The sequence below is a fragment of the Rosa rugosa genome, chromosome 7 (assembly GCF_958449725.1).
Source record: "Rosa rugosa chromosome 7, drRosRugo1.1, whole genome shotgun sequence".
NCBI classification, from domain to species: domain Eukaryota; kingdom Viridiplantae; phylum Streptophyta; class Magnoliopsida; order Rosales; family Rosaceae; genus Rosa; species Rosa rugosa.
Genome location: NC_084826.1, coordinates 15,516,668 through 15,530,856, shown reverse-complemented (window position 1 = coordinate 15,530,856; position 14,189 = coordinate 15,516,668). Strand labels below are relative to the sequence as shown.

The following is a 14,189-nucleotide window of genomic DNA, read 5'->3' as shown; positions in this document are numbered from 1 at the left end:
CAGCCATTATTTCCACCCACTGCATAAAAATGAAAATCAGGCTAAATTAATCGAATAGGCTATTATGATATGCAGCTGTCAATCAAGAACAGATCAAGTTTGCGAATGTCAATGGTCTCTAACATTTCAGACTTGAGAATGACAGTGCTCGACTGCTTTAGTGACGGCAGCCGCCGGATCGCCGCTCACATTAGCTTTTCCTCATCCTCCGCCACCGACTCAACGTTCGATGGCTAAGCGAATTTCTCGTTTATCCCCACGGTTCCCAACTTGAAGTACTCGCTGCCGTTCAATGCCACCTTTGATACAAAGCTAAAATACATTGCCTAAAGGAGATGGATCTTCTCCCGACCCAGTTTTCTCCAAGTAGAGCCTCATCACTACCTCCAGGATCCTCGGCCCGCCCATCTGGTCCACCTCGACTCCGAGCACATTCGAAACATTATGCTTCAAGTCCTTGCAAAGCTCGGTCATCTCTACAAGTCCCTTCAATCTGAACAAAAATGACTCCTTATCGTCGACCATTTTCATCTTTAACTGGTTCTTGAGCCTGAAAAGTCTTCTAGGTCCATCAAGAGGTAGAGATCCTCTATTTTCGCGAGAAGCTTCTAGATGTGATCGATTAGCAAATGCAGCTTCGACGGCTTGCAAATGGCATTGTATTTCAGGTTCATTTTTCCGGCCAAGTTCAGCTTGCCCAGACCTAGGGTGTATGGACTGAATTGAATTGGAAATTGAAACGCGCTCTCTCTCTTCTCACTTGCACAATCTGCGGGTTTTATTTTAAAATCTTTTTATTCTGAAATATCCGTTTTTCTCTTCTTGTGGACCATGCTGTCGGTGCCAAGTTAACTTGTGATGTCATGATTGTAGCTAATTTTGAAATTTGGACACGGGTGATGGAAACTAAAAGTACAGGGACGATCATGATTAAAAAAAAAGATCAGGGACCAAACTGATGTTTGCCCTAAAGTTTGAGGGAGTAAACTGACTTCAGTCCTAAAAATAATACCAAATTTTATTCGTCATATTCTCGGGGCAATTCATTTCAGTACCTCTATTTGTGTTTGGTTCTTTTTCGTGAAAATATTTTTTTATTTTTCATGAAAATAGTAATATATATATATATATATATATATATATATATATATATATATATATATGAATTTGGGTCCATTAATGAGATTTTTTTTAAATGAATGATTAATCAATAGAGGCGGTTGGTAAAATAGATATCCATCAAACCTTTTGTTTTTACAACTTAGATTACTTTAATTTAATTTATTTAATAAAAATTTTGTAAAAAAATAATAAGTATTTTACTATTTTACCTCTGCTGTAACGGTATAATTGATGGAAATACTAAAGAGGCTAACAGAGGGGTAGTACATGTACTACCAGACTCCCTACAAATTTGTAAGTATCAAAAAGTACATTTCGTGATAAGTCAGGTACCATATGAGGATTTTACTCAACTAAACACATTACAAATAAAAGGCGATAATTAAAGATTTTAATGGTGATGTAATGTGATGATGATGTGTATTGATCAAGTAGTTTCTTCTTATCCCTTCACTTCTACGGTTCTATCTCTATGTTCTTCTTGTTGTATGTTTTATTTGCAACTACTAATTTTCGCGCGTGATTAATTATGTGATCAGGTGGAGGCTCCCAAACTTATCTTGGTTCAGGTCAATTTGACCCGATCGGTTATTCAATTTTATCTCCTCTGTTAGATCCATTGACATGTTAGTCTATTTTTTTTTATAAGAGCAGTACCTCTCTGTTTAGAAAAAAAAAATGCTCTCTTCTCTGACTCCCGCAAGGGAGGTTTCTCGACGACGGCTATCTTTGGGTGGTGGTGGTCTTGTGTTATTGACTACGACGGGTGTCCTTTTGCCTTTCTCTAGTCTAATTCTTGGTGGTGCCGGCGGGACTATTCGACGGGGCTCCTTGCTACTAGGTTGCTGCCTCATTTTTCTCGTCACCGGCGCTTGCTATGGTGATAGTGTTTCTAGGACCGATCTGAGGAGGGATCAGTATGATAGTGATGCGGGCTCTCTGTTGAGGATGGATACGAGTGATGGACTCGATATTCAACCTATGGATGGTGGTAGTGATTGCATCGGGTTGATGTTCCGATAGGCTTTCGACGCTGAGGGCTGGGATCAGGTTCTGCATGGGGTTTTGATGGTGTCGAGTACTGGTGGGAGAGGTGCTGCTGTGGAAGATGACCAAGGTAGGGTCTGGTTTTGCGGTGGCATTACTATTGCCGGTTATATAGACAAAAGTGCTGCTGGTATTGGCGACGGAGGCGAGACTGGTGGTGATGGCGTTGCAGGGGCTGAGCTTGGCTGCATGGCAGGGGCTACATTCGTCTTGTTTGCTAGGGTTCTCCTAGGTTGTGGTTCTTGGGCCCCAGATTGGGGTTTGGGCCTTTCTAGGGGGTGGTTTTGGGCCTTTTTGGTTCCTCATTGTTTAATTTTTGGTTTAGTTTTGGGCTTGCATTCTTTTTTACAAAAGGATGTTAAGTTTTTTTTCTTTTATTGAGTGGAAGAGATAGACAAGGGATATGTTGCTTCTTGGTTATTTTTATTTGTTCTTGGGGCAACTGTGTTCTCTTGATTTTGCGCTTAATCAAAAAAGGTGGGTGTGCTAGGGGTGTGCTGAGTAGTATGCTTGTGTGAGGGGTGTGCTAGTGTAGTATGCTCTATGTAATGGCTTCTTCATCGGCCCTATGAGCAAGCCGTTATTGTACTACTTGCTGAAATTTATAAAAGTGTGACATTTTCAACTCAAAAAAAAAATGTTAGTCTTTTTTATTTCAAGTGAGAATGTTTAATTTTAGTTTGTCAATGCCGAAGTCGATTATAATCCCTTAGTGGATATTGTGATAGCAGTAAATTTATAATTACAATTTATTATAATTGAAATTTCTTTGGACATATACAAAAAAAATGTCAAAAAGAGAATTGAAATTTCTTTATGCTCCAAAGTTCCGATTCTCCATTTGTATTTTTCTTTGAATTGCAAGACACTACTTGTGCTCTTCAACTTCATTACTAGGGAACTTTTATTTTTATTTTTGCTCCGATACATTACCCGGGGCTAATTAAGTAGCTTTAGGGTTGATTCGTTGATCGAGAAGAGAATGTATAATATTCCATTTTAGAGTCGTCTACGGTACCTTGATATATGTCATATATTTTTTTTTTTAATAAGTTTTTTATTTTTTTAGGGAAATGTCAACTCATTGTATTGATCAGTGAAATAACATATAACGACCCACCCCGGTGGGGCTGTAAAAAGAGTCACTATCTAAGTAGTTCAGCATTTTTAAAGATCATGAAGCTCAGCCATAATCTACCCTAAAACATCCTAAAAAATCAAGGGGCCAAGACATCTCGGATATTTTTGGCGACAAATCACAGAGAGAAGCTACAAATGCCTTCCCCATAAGAGAGGGAATTCTTACATAAAAATAAAAAAATAATAATAAAATGATCCAACCAAGCAACCCAACTGCCTTATGTGCCAATCAGAGGCCCAAAAGAATGGGAAACCCTTGTACTGGGCCCATAAGGGTTCCAAGCCCAACTGGACCTACTAAGGACACCCAACAATTTGGACAGCTAGCCCATCCAACAGTCGCTGGCCAAGAGGATCCGCCCCTGTCGCCTACTGAAACCTTTGCCGCAGCAATCTCGCTTTGGAAAATCCGACGTTTGCTGTCAACATCTAAACGCCTGGCAGAGAGCAAAAATCCAACACCAACCACCACCCAGCATTCCACGCCGCAACGTTCCAAACACCTACAGGCCCCATCCCAAGGAAAGTCGCCGCTTCTCTATCTTTCAAAAATCGCTGGCCTAGAACAGACCTTCGTCCTCCACTCTGCCATGTAACCCAACGCACTAACATGAAGCTATTTACGAGTAAGAAGACCCAAAAAAACTATTCGAAACCAATGACGGAAAGGAGCCCCTCCACCATCTACCCCCTATTGCCAAAGAGATGGAAAAATCCACCATCACTGGCCAAGATTCTGACACCACCTCTAGGAAACCATAGTGGCAGCCTACTCCTCTCTCTAGAGCTGAGAGAGTATTTCATTTTTTAGTTCTAATAAGTTAATAAAGTGGAAACATGTTGAATTGGTTAACATGTTACCCACTTAAATGTTGATATTATCATTTAAAAAATGATATTTACCATACTAACAACACATTATTTCTTGATATGTAACAGTGTTCAGAAACATGTAACAAATATTGTCAAAATATTTAATTACACTTATTAGAACTAAAATTGCAATCTATGACCACACTTCTTGTTGTTGTGGTAATTTAGTGGTTAAACATGTAAATATTATAGTTTGACAATATTTATCAAATGGGGAACCTCCTTAGAATACCGAGTACTTACAAATATTTTGGTCAAATGTTAATTTTACCATGTTCACAACACCATGTTGTCGCAGTTGTAAAATGGTTGATAATCTTGTAAATGATGTCGTATATGAAGTACCACAAATGTAATAAAACTTATCATTTGATACATAAATTATCGTGGGTTGTGGTAAAATGGTAGTCATTAAAGTAATAGTTTCATTAATGATACAAACATAAAGATTTACCACTCTTACAACAAATTTGTTTTCACACTTGTTAAATTGTCCATAAACTAGTAGATCAGTTTATGTGGAGTAATTACTACAAATAGAACAAAAATTATAGCTTTTACATCAATTGTTGTGGGTTGTGGTAAAATGCGCAGTTAATGAAGTAATCATTTCATTAATGATAAAAACATAAAGATTTGCCACTATGACAACAAATTTGTTGTCATGCTTGTTAAATTGTTCATAAACTATTAATTTGGTTGTAGGTGGAGTAATTACTACAAATAGAACAAAAATTATCGCTTTTACATCAATCATTGTCACATCTTGAAATTGGTTTTGAAGCTTGTAAATGCGGCTGTAGGTAGAGTAATGACCACAAGTAAAACATTAATACAACTTTTTACATCATTTGTCATCATTTATAGTAAAATATATCGTCATAAATGTAATTTTTTTATCAATGAAATGCATTACACAAGAAAATAACCCAGTTATACAATCGAGAACTATATCACATCAGTGAGGATACATGCTCTATTTGTTCTACGAATGAAGTATTACCACTAGAACAACATTTTTTTTTCGAAGAGAAAAGGAAATTACAACACGAAGCCCCTTGGACAACCAAGGTTAACAGTATCTAGAAGAAGGGTGGACGAAGCCGCAACCAGAAAAGAATTGAGCCAAATTTTGGGATTGGAGAGAGCATGACCCGTCGAGGTGATAGCATCCGCAACAACGTTGGCCTCACGAAAGACATGAGAGAAAGAAATGGCATCGAACTTCGCAGCAAGACATAGTATGTCAGAGATCAAGAATCTGATCGTCCAAGGAGGGGAGCAAGCTCTATTAATGCAGTTGATAATGGGGAGCGAGTCACCCTCAACTTGAATTCTTGAGACGTTATGACGAAGCGCTTGAATAAGACCATCTTTGAGAGAACAACCCTCAACAACAGGAATCAAAGTGACACCAAGCTTACGGGCACCAGCAAGGATTGGACTACCATTGGAATCCCTGATAATAAAGCCCGCTGCAGCTTTGTTACTATCTTGGACTAAGCCATCAAAGTTGAGCTTAAAGAAGCCAACTGGAGGGGATCTCCACAGAATAGGCCTAGTTGAGGAAGAGCTTGTCTTTGCAGTAGGCTGATTGTTTCTTCTGTAGTTGGAACCAATTGAGGCGGTAGAGAGAGTAATGCTATTTGGGGGAGCAAGAGAATTGTTGAAAATTAAGTTGTTTCTTGCCGTCCAAATTTGTCAGCATAACAAAATACAATCTTCGATAGTTGCAGCCGGCTCCTTATCAAAAAGATGGAAGATCCAATCAGAAAAACACTAGAACAACAGATTCGTTGTAACGTTTGTAAACTGATTTATAAACTTGTAAATATAGTCGTAGATGGAATAAGAACTCGAATAAAATTAAATTTCCACATCTACAAGGTAACATAATACCATCATATAAGTACTTATTTTCTTTCACAATAAATTACTCAAAATATACCTCAATTATAATTGGTTAAGAAAAATATTAATGATGTAGTTAATTAGTTTTAAAAAGATTCATATTTAATTATTAATGATTTGGTTAAGGAATAAATTGGTTACCTCATTTTAAATATTTTGATCAATTAGATATAGAGGAGTTTTAAATACACACCCCTATTTTCTTAATACACACCCCACACTCAATACACCACCTATTTAATTTTTCATTCTAATATTAGACTAGATACACCACCCAAATGACCTAAAATACCCTTAATCTCTAAAACCATGAAATATCATATTATTTGACTTTATTAAGATTATTATTTAATATGATTATTATATATTAGTATATTGAGATTTCATAATTTTCTTTTACATATTTTCTTCTATTTTTTGCTGGAAATTTTGGCCTATCCCAACTCCATTACGACATCAATCAATTGGAATTTGAAAATATAAAATTTTGAACATTTGCAAGTCCTTCAAAATTTAAACTTTCAATATAGTCTGCAAAATTTACACTTTCATGCACTACATGTTCAATATGTTACGCAAGATGAAAACTAAAAACTGATAGGAAAAAAAAAACCCAAATGCTTTGCTTTCTTACTCTACTCACTCTCACAACTTATTGGCTACCACCTCCAAAACGACGGTGGATCTCAATGAAATAGCTCTCGAGATTACGTTGAATTATATTCAATACAAGATGAAGAATACATATCTCAACTGAAGATTGTTGAACGAGGTCTTCAAATTCATGTCCATAGTCGAAATTCAGGTGATGAAGTGCATAGAAGAAAGATGTATTGCAACGTATAAGGTTTAGAAAAAGAGACATAGAAATGCGCGATTCAATTTTTTTTTTCTTCTAATACATAGATGTCTATTTTGGTCATTTAACCTACTTATAAAATCTAATTTGAAATATAAAATAAAAGAGATGTGTATTAAGTAGTTAGGGGTGTGTATTTAAAATTTCTCTTAGATATATTACTAATTCAATAGTCTAAAAAAATTCACTAAAATAGGTGCATGCCAAACATTAAGGTATCCAAGAATTTTCCCAATATTTCAATTATTGTATGGTATTTTACTGAAACCAATGCTGCACGGTGATGTCAGTTTTATTGACCACAAGAAGGGCCGACATCTTTCTGAAAATAATTTAATTTTCTGAATTAGTAAGCAGTTTAAGGCCTACAGAGCCTGATGATTGATGTGACGTAGGTACATTTATAAATCTAGGACTCCCCTACAACCAAAGGGCTACAATTCTCCATTCAAATTTGAAGCTAGCTAGCTATCTAGCTCGAGATTTTGAATTACAGGGCCAAGGAAAATATGTATCGTGATGTAGTTGACATGCATGAATGGTTTTATAGATTGAAATTTGAGTAATCAAATCTGCAGAAAAGAAAGATTAAGGAGGGTGGTGGTATGAAAAAGAAGGAAGAGAAAAGTTGGAGGACTTTCGTGCTTTGGGGCTCATCTGCTTTCTGAGACCTGCACTCACAAGTCGGATAATCCCATGCTATGGCTTTTTCTTTGCTTTGCTCTCCCCAAAGTCGGTCCAGTCAGTCCTGCATGCCCTTTATGTTTGTCTCTCTCTCTCTCTGAAATGTCATCATCCCCGTCCATCAATCCCGTCCGTCCATCAAGACGACGTGATTGCCAGCTAAACCGGGGTTGGGCCCGCAGCTTCTTTGTCTAGACACACCCAATCATTCAGTTCTCGAAGGCTATGGAGAGGTTAAGAGAGACTGAGAGAGAGAGAGGGTCGGCTAGGGTAGGGGCTCGGTTACTGCAGAGCACCTGATCGGCGTGGTTCATGGGCCATGCATGCTCCAGAGCTCACACGTGCGGTGCAGTACGTGAAGTGTAATCCCATAAATATACATACATTTATAAATGTGTGTGTGTATTACTATATATTACTATACAGGCATGCATGGATGGAACGTTCTGCTGGTCCTCTCCTTGAAAAGCAAGCTATCAGAGAGATCTGAGTCTTCTGAGCAGTAAGTTTTCACTTTTCAGGCTCAGAATCACTGTGAAAACTCAGACACACGAAAACAGTACTGAGATTCGTCTGTAGACTACGTGCCCATACCCTTCCTTCAATTATTTCCTTCATTAACGTAATCTCGATCGATCTGGACGTACTGAGTCATGCATATCACCACCACCCTACACGAGTTTTCCAAAAACACTCAGAAATCTTAGTTAGGTCGAGATGGAGTATACCACAGCTTCTTTTGTTTGTTCTAATTTCACGCACCTTAGCTTCTCTTTAAGACAATTCATCAATGATGTTTAGTTCTCGATAAAAGCATCAATAATTTGATAGATAAATTATCGAGTAATTAAACATTTTATTCGTTAAATCTTTAAATCTTTATGTAGAATATGAGAATATTAAATACTCTTTGTTTGGTTACAATATGGTATAAACTAGATGATGTTATTTGAATACGAAAGTTTCGAAAAAATAGAATTACAACACAATTTTTTTTAACTTACTAGAGTTTAAATCGCATAATTAATAGTCGAAGTTGAAGACTAAAACAACAACGAAGGGAAAAAAAAAAAAAAAAGTAGTAACAATTTTGACCGTGAACCTCCTACTGTCGAGCACCGTCCAATAATCCATATTTATGAAACTATATGATGAATTGAATCTCACATGCCAACAAGTAGTTCCCTTGCCCAATTGCGACTTCCTAGCGTAGATGAAGTTTGCATATATGCCAACTTATTTTGCTTGCCCAATTCCACATTTTTAAATTTTTGATACAGTTCTTAGAACATTTGGCACCTATACTTGTATGAGATATTAAAAGAACTATGAATCGTGAAGCAGTTTCTCTCAAATGGGATGTTTGCCTTTTGTCGCCCTACCATAGATTCATCCCTAGTGGCAAATTTAATCACTCTTCAAGATTCAAGAATACATCAATTGCAGGACCGAGTAATCTTATATCAAAGTGATAGACAATTGCCTTCACTTGCCTTGCAATGGATCCGTATAATGCTATTGAATCAATCCTCTAGGAAAACATCAACATAGCTCACCAACATCAACCATGGTTCAAACATCTGATATTATCAACTTAGAATTCTCACAATTCCACACATCTCATAACCCCGATATTGCTAATACTGGCCTTAATTACCTAGACTTAATGATTGTTCATCTCTTAGAAATGCGATTACTTGGGACCAAATAGTTGGTTGCGAAACTGAACAATGAAAGCGACGAGAAGAAGAACAAAGACTGTAGGCGTATTTAATGATAAAGGAGGTATGTAGTACACAAAATATTGTCAGTAATACTGCATGCATCGCTATCTACTGCGGTAATCACATGGCCTCTCCATATACAATTACACCCTATAATGGTCCAATGGACTCAGATTAAGGGGGCTCCACTTACGACTTAATTAACAGAGATGATGATCGGGAGGTGGAATACTTAGAAGCACAATTCTTCAATTATTAATTTCAAATCAATACTCGTATTTATATCCCTTCCTAGTGAGTCATGATTTATTATAAACTAGCTTAACTAATACCGTAAAAGTTATATATTTAAATTTTATTATCATCAGAAATGGATAGGATGGGGGTAGGGTGAGCGGCCCTGGAAGAAAAAAAATAAATAAAAGAAAAGGATAGTGCCCTTAGAAATCTTGCTATATGAAATTGTATGACTCTTTATTTGAATTTGATTTGTGGATGCAACGGTTGCTATATTTGAAACATCAAATACTCCAAGTCATGATAGAAACTTTTTAAATTATTAAAAATTTCTTAAATTTAGATCCAAAAGTCTTAGTTTAGACAACGTAGGGTACTTGGATTGAAAATAAATCCCAACTTGATAACTCTCATTGCATTTTATATAAATGTCTTTTCCATAGCTATTGCATATATGGTAGTAATCTTGCTTGTGTTTTAGTTGCTTTTTTGGTTTTATTGTTTCTTCTAAGAAGTCTTGGTTGCATGTCCTCCTATGTACTATCTTTTTTATTTAATAAATTTCTTCAAATACCAAAAATGTTCCCTCAGCAATATTGAATTGGCATTCAAGTTTGAAATATTATCTTTAAATTATAAAACTTACAGTACATATACTTATAGTCTGCAGCTGGTTCTAATTCTATTCTGATTGCAAATACCAGTAAAATTATGTGATTTAGTTTGGGAATATGAAAGCATAATGTTAGTAACTTCTTATTAAGGTTCTAGAAAGAAATTTCAAATCTAATTATATTCAAATGCATGGACAAGAGTATCTATGATCGAGATTACCCTTAATATGTCTAAAGTTTCATCTGTATTGACTTTTCAACACATTCTACTTTTTGTTTCCTGCCATGTTGAACACATTGTACATTGAATCAATACTACATACTGTATACACTTGATGATGGACTAAAAATAGATGTAAAAAGTTAATTATGGATGGAAAAAAAAATTATACATTCATTCGAAAATTAATTGATAATAGGTGAAGAGGTTGCCCAGTACCATTTGGTCTAGTGGCATAAGTCTCTTCTTTGTAAGTGGGAGGTTGTGAGTTCGACTCACAAAAGACTAGTTGTTGATATGATCAAAAAAAAAAAAAAAAGGTGAAGAGGTTGAAATCCTTCTAATTTCTCAAATTTACGACAGCACCACATCTATTAATTCATGATTACGCATCATTAAACTAATGGGAATATGATTGATGTGAACATATAAGAACAATTCTTAAGTTCACCCCTAGGGTGAACGAGCATATTCACCCCTATTGTCGATTAACATACTTTTACTTAATAAATTTATAATCCAACTGTCCATATCTTTTTTTTTCTTTTTTTTTGACTTTGTCAAAAGGAACCCAAAGGCTTCCTAGGCCCAACACTTACTACTATTATGATGAACCTTCCATGTATTTCATAGAAATGAATAATTAAAAGGTCTTCAATTTAATTGATTTTTTACAGAGCTAATTTTTGTATTATGTTATACAACATTAATGGTCGGATTAGAAAATTATAAAACTATTATGCCTTAATTGCAAGAGAGGGTGAATATGTTCATTCATACAAGAAGTGAACCTAAGAATTGTCCAACATATAATCCACGCCTCTCCATACATAATTTTTTCAATAACTAAAATTTTATGGAAAATTAGGCCATCACACCTCTAATTTGATGTCTCCTCAAGTAAACTATCAAGTTTACATGTCAAAAGCCAGTGAAGAAATTCGAAACCAAAAGACACAATCTATCTGAAAATTATGTGTAGCCAAAGAAAGATTATGAGAATGATAGGTTGGGTCTTATTCAGTTTTGTTTTCGTTAACTAGCTAGAATTTCATTATGCTTGTTTTTTGAATTGGGAGGTTTTGGTTTTTTATCCCCCTCCTTTGTATTCTTTTTTCCTTTAATCTCATGGAGTGATGGAGAGGATTCCTCCTCTTCAAAAAAAAAAATGTTTTTAAACAAGTCTTAATTATCCAAATAAGAACTCTTGCAATAGATATAAACTATGAAGTGCATGCAAATTCAATAATATAGTACAATATTATTTTTACATCATTCTTCTTGAGCATGCACTTGGGACATGAACCTTGGTGCGTCAAAAAAAACAATTGAAATCAACAAAGGCATAAAAGGTGGACGCACATTTTTAGTGCAAGTAATTTAGGACAAGAATTGATAAAAAAAGGTTTATCTGGTATTCAATTTTAAACAATTATCTATCATTATTGGTAAATTTTCATTGCTTGGGACGTGACATTTGGTGGTACAACAAAGATGATATTTAAACCATATGATAAAAATGGAGAGGAACAAATTATGTTCTTTTTTTTTGTATACGTGTTAGAAAAGCACGCGTTTGATTAAAGTGAAGTAAGATGTTTTCAACGCTATGTAAATGATCACTTTTTGATTATAAATCATAATTTAACACGTGTTGAGTAGAGAGAAACTGATTTTTTTTTCTTTGAAATGGGTTGGTGCGGAAGTCTTGATTAATGAAATTGCAGAATACATGGGGGGGGGGGGGGGGGGGGACGTTGAGCCTGAACCCCAAATTACAATAAGCATAAAGAGAACATCCTGAAATAATACCAGGACTCTTCACAAAATTTATATATTCTAACAAGCACCAATTAGCAAAGAGTGCACCAATTAAATATAGATAAATGTTTATTCTAAGTCATAACATGTGGAATGTTCAATCCACAATCAAAACACTATATTGTCCTTCTTGTCTCCATCACCATAATGGTTGCATAATGTTGAAATGCCAAATTTTAAAAATTCTATGGTATTTTGAAGTAGTTGAAACTCCAGATTCAGAAACTGTTATGTTATAAATTTTTTACAATCTGCTCAACTGAATAAGCTAATCTAACAATTCTAGCTTTAAAACTTCAATACTCTGAAACATTATAGACAACTTCTGTCAGAATTTACCTCAACATTCACCAAATCGATAGAGCTCCTCCTTAATTAGTTGGGAAATTGGTCCAAATGATACCTGAACTATCTCGCCTTATAAACTTCGGTACATCAAGTTTCAGAAATGTCAGAACGGTACCTGAGATTCGTATCCCGACCGAATATATGTACCTGGGGCCGTTAGCTCCGTTACGGAGCTTGCCAGCTGGCAATTTTTGAATGGCACTTTCGTCCTTTCGTATTTTAATTAATTTTTTTTCCTAAGCATTTTTTCCTCGTCTCTCTCTGTTCTTTCTTATCTTCTTCTTCACTCTTCTTCTTGCTCACTTGGTTTCCCAGCCTTTGCTCTCTTCTCGTCTTCTCTCTGATTTTGGATTTTCTTGCCGGGTCACTATCTTCTTCCTTCCAAGTCCAATTCCTTCCGACCAAGACAATCCCTCATCCTCTTCTTTTCCAAGCCCCTCTCGTTGTTTTTATGCCAACCATTCATCAAATCTCATTCCCAATCTGCAATCTGCTATACCTTTTTCTCTTCCTCTTATCCGGATTTCTAATAGTGCCCGTGACGCCTCCACCCTCATCCCCCAACTCGAGAAACTGCCAACCAATTCCCAATTGGGACTCCATTGCCAAACAATCCATGGCCTCTTTCAATTACCCATTTTACGCGGTGTCTGCTCCTCCAGCTAGTCCAACTCGTCACCAACAGTAACTCCATACTCCTCCCACCATTTTTGAATGTGATGAGTCTGATACTTCGACTGTTGAATCTGGCCAATGGATGAACTTTCAGAAATTTGCAACAGCCTTGTCCGGAAGGTTGACCTCCCCGACCTTCAATCTTATGAAACTCGTCACTACTCAACAAAACTTGCCGGCTAATGGAATGGCGGAGATGGGGAGAGGATCAGAGTTTGAATTTCTCGGGGGACAAGTGAAGCCTTGGGTTGGGTAGAGGATTCACGAGGTGGGATTGGATGATTTAGAGCTCACACTTGGCAATGGTAAGGCTCGAAGTTAAGCCTCAGATAGTAAGCTCAGTATCAAATCTTCATCAGCAATATGAAATCCCCAATCCAAGTCTTCGAATTTCAAATCCCTAATTCTATGAATTTGAAGAAGATGTGTGTGTGTGAGAGAGAGAGAGAGAGAGAGAGATGTTGCTGCTTCTTGACATGGGTGGCGAAACAGAATTAGGGGTGGTGGGTGCTGTGGCGCTAGTGGTTTGGCAGCGGAGGCTTGGACTCAAAACTGGTTGGAATTGACCGCGAGCCGTGGGCTTGAGGAGGAAGAAGATGAGAAGATGGGTTAATCGGTGGAGTGAGGACATGGCTGGGATTAGTGAGGATTGAGACATAAAATGACAAAAATACCCTTCAAAAATTGCCAGTTGGCAAGCTTCGTAACGGAGCTAACGGCCCCAGGTACATATATTTGGTCGGGATACGAATCTCAGGTACCGTTCTAACATTTCTGAAATTTGATGTACCGAAGTTTATAAGGTGAGATAATTCAGGTACCATTTGGACAAATTTCCCTAATTAGTTGGTGCATGAAGGTTAGGCAATGGTAACCAAAATAAGCCTCAATTATATGAATGATGAGGTAGGGCG

General features: G+C 36.5%; 1 pseudogene; it reads left to right on the top strand.

Annotated features, from left to right (window-relative positions):
- Positions 1-2,190: 2,190 nt before the first annotated feature.
- On the top strand, positions 2,191-13,597 carry LOC133722902 (protein BRASSINAZOLE-RESISTANT 1-like; annotated as a pseudogene).
- Positions 13,598-14,189: the final 592 nt, after the last annotated feature.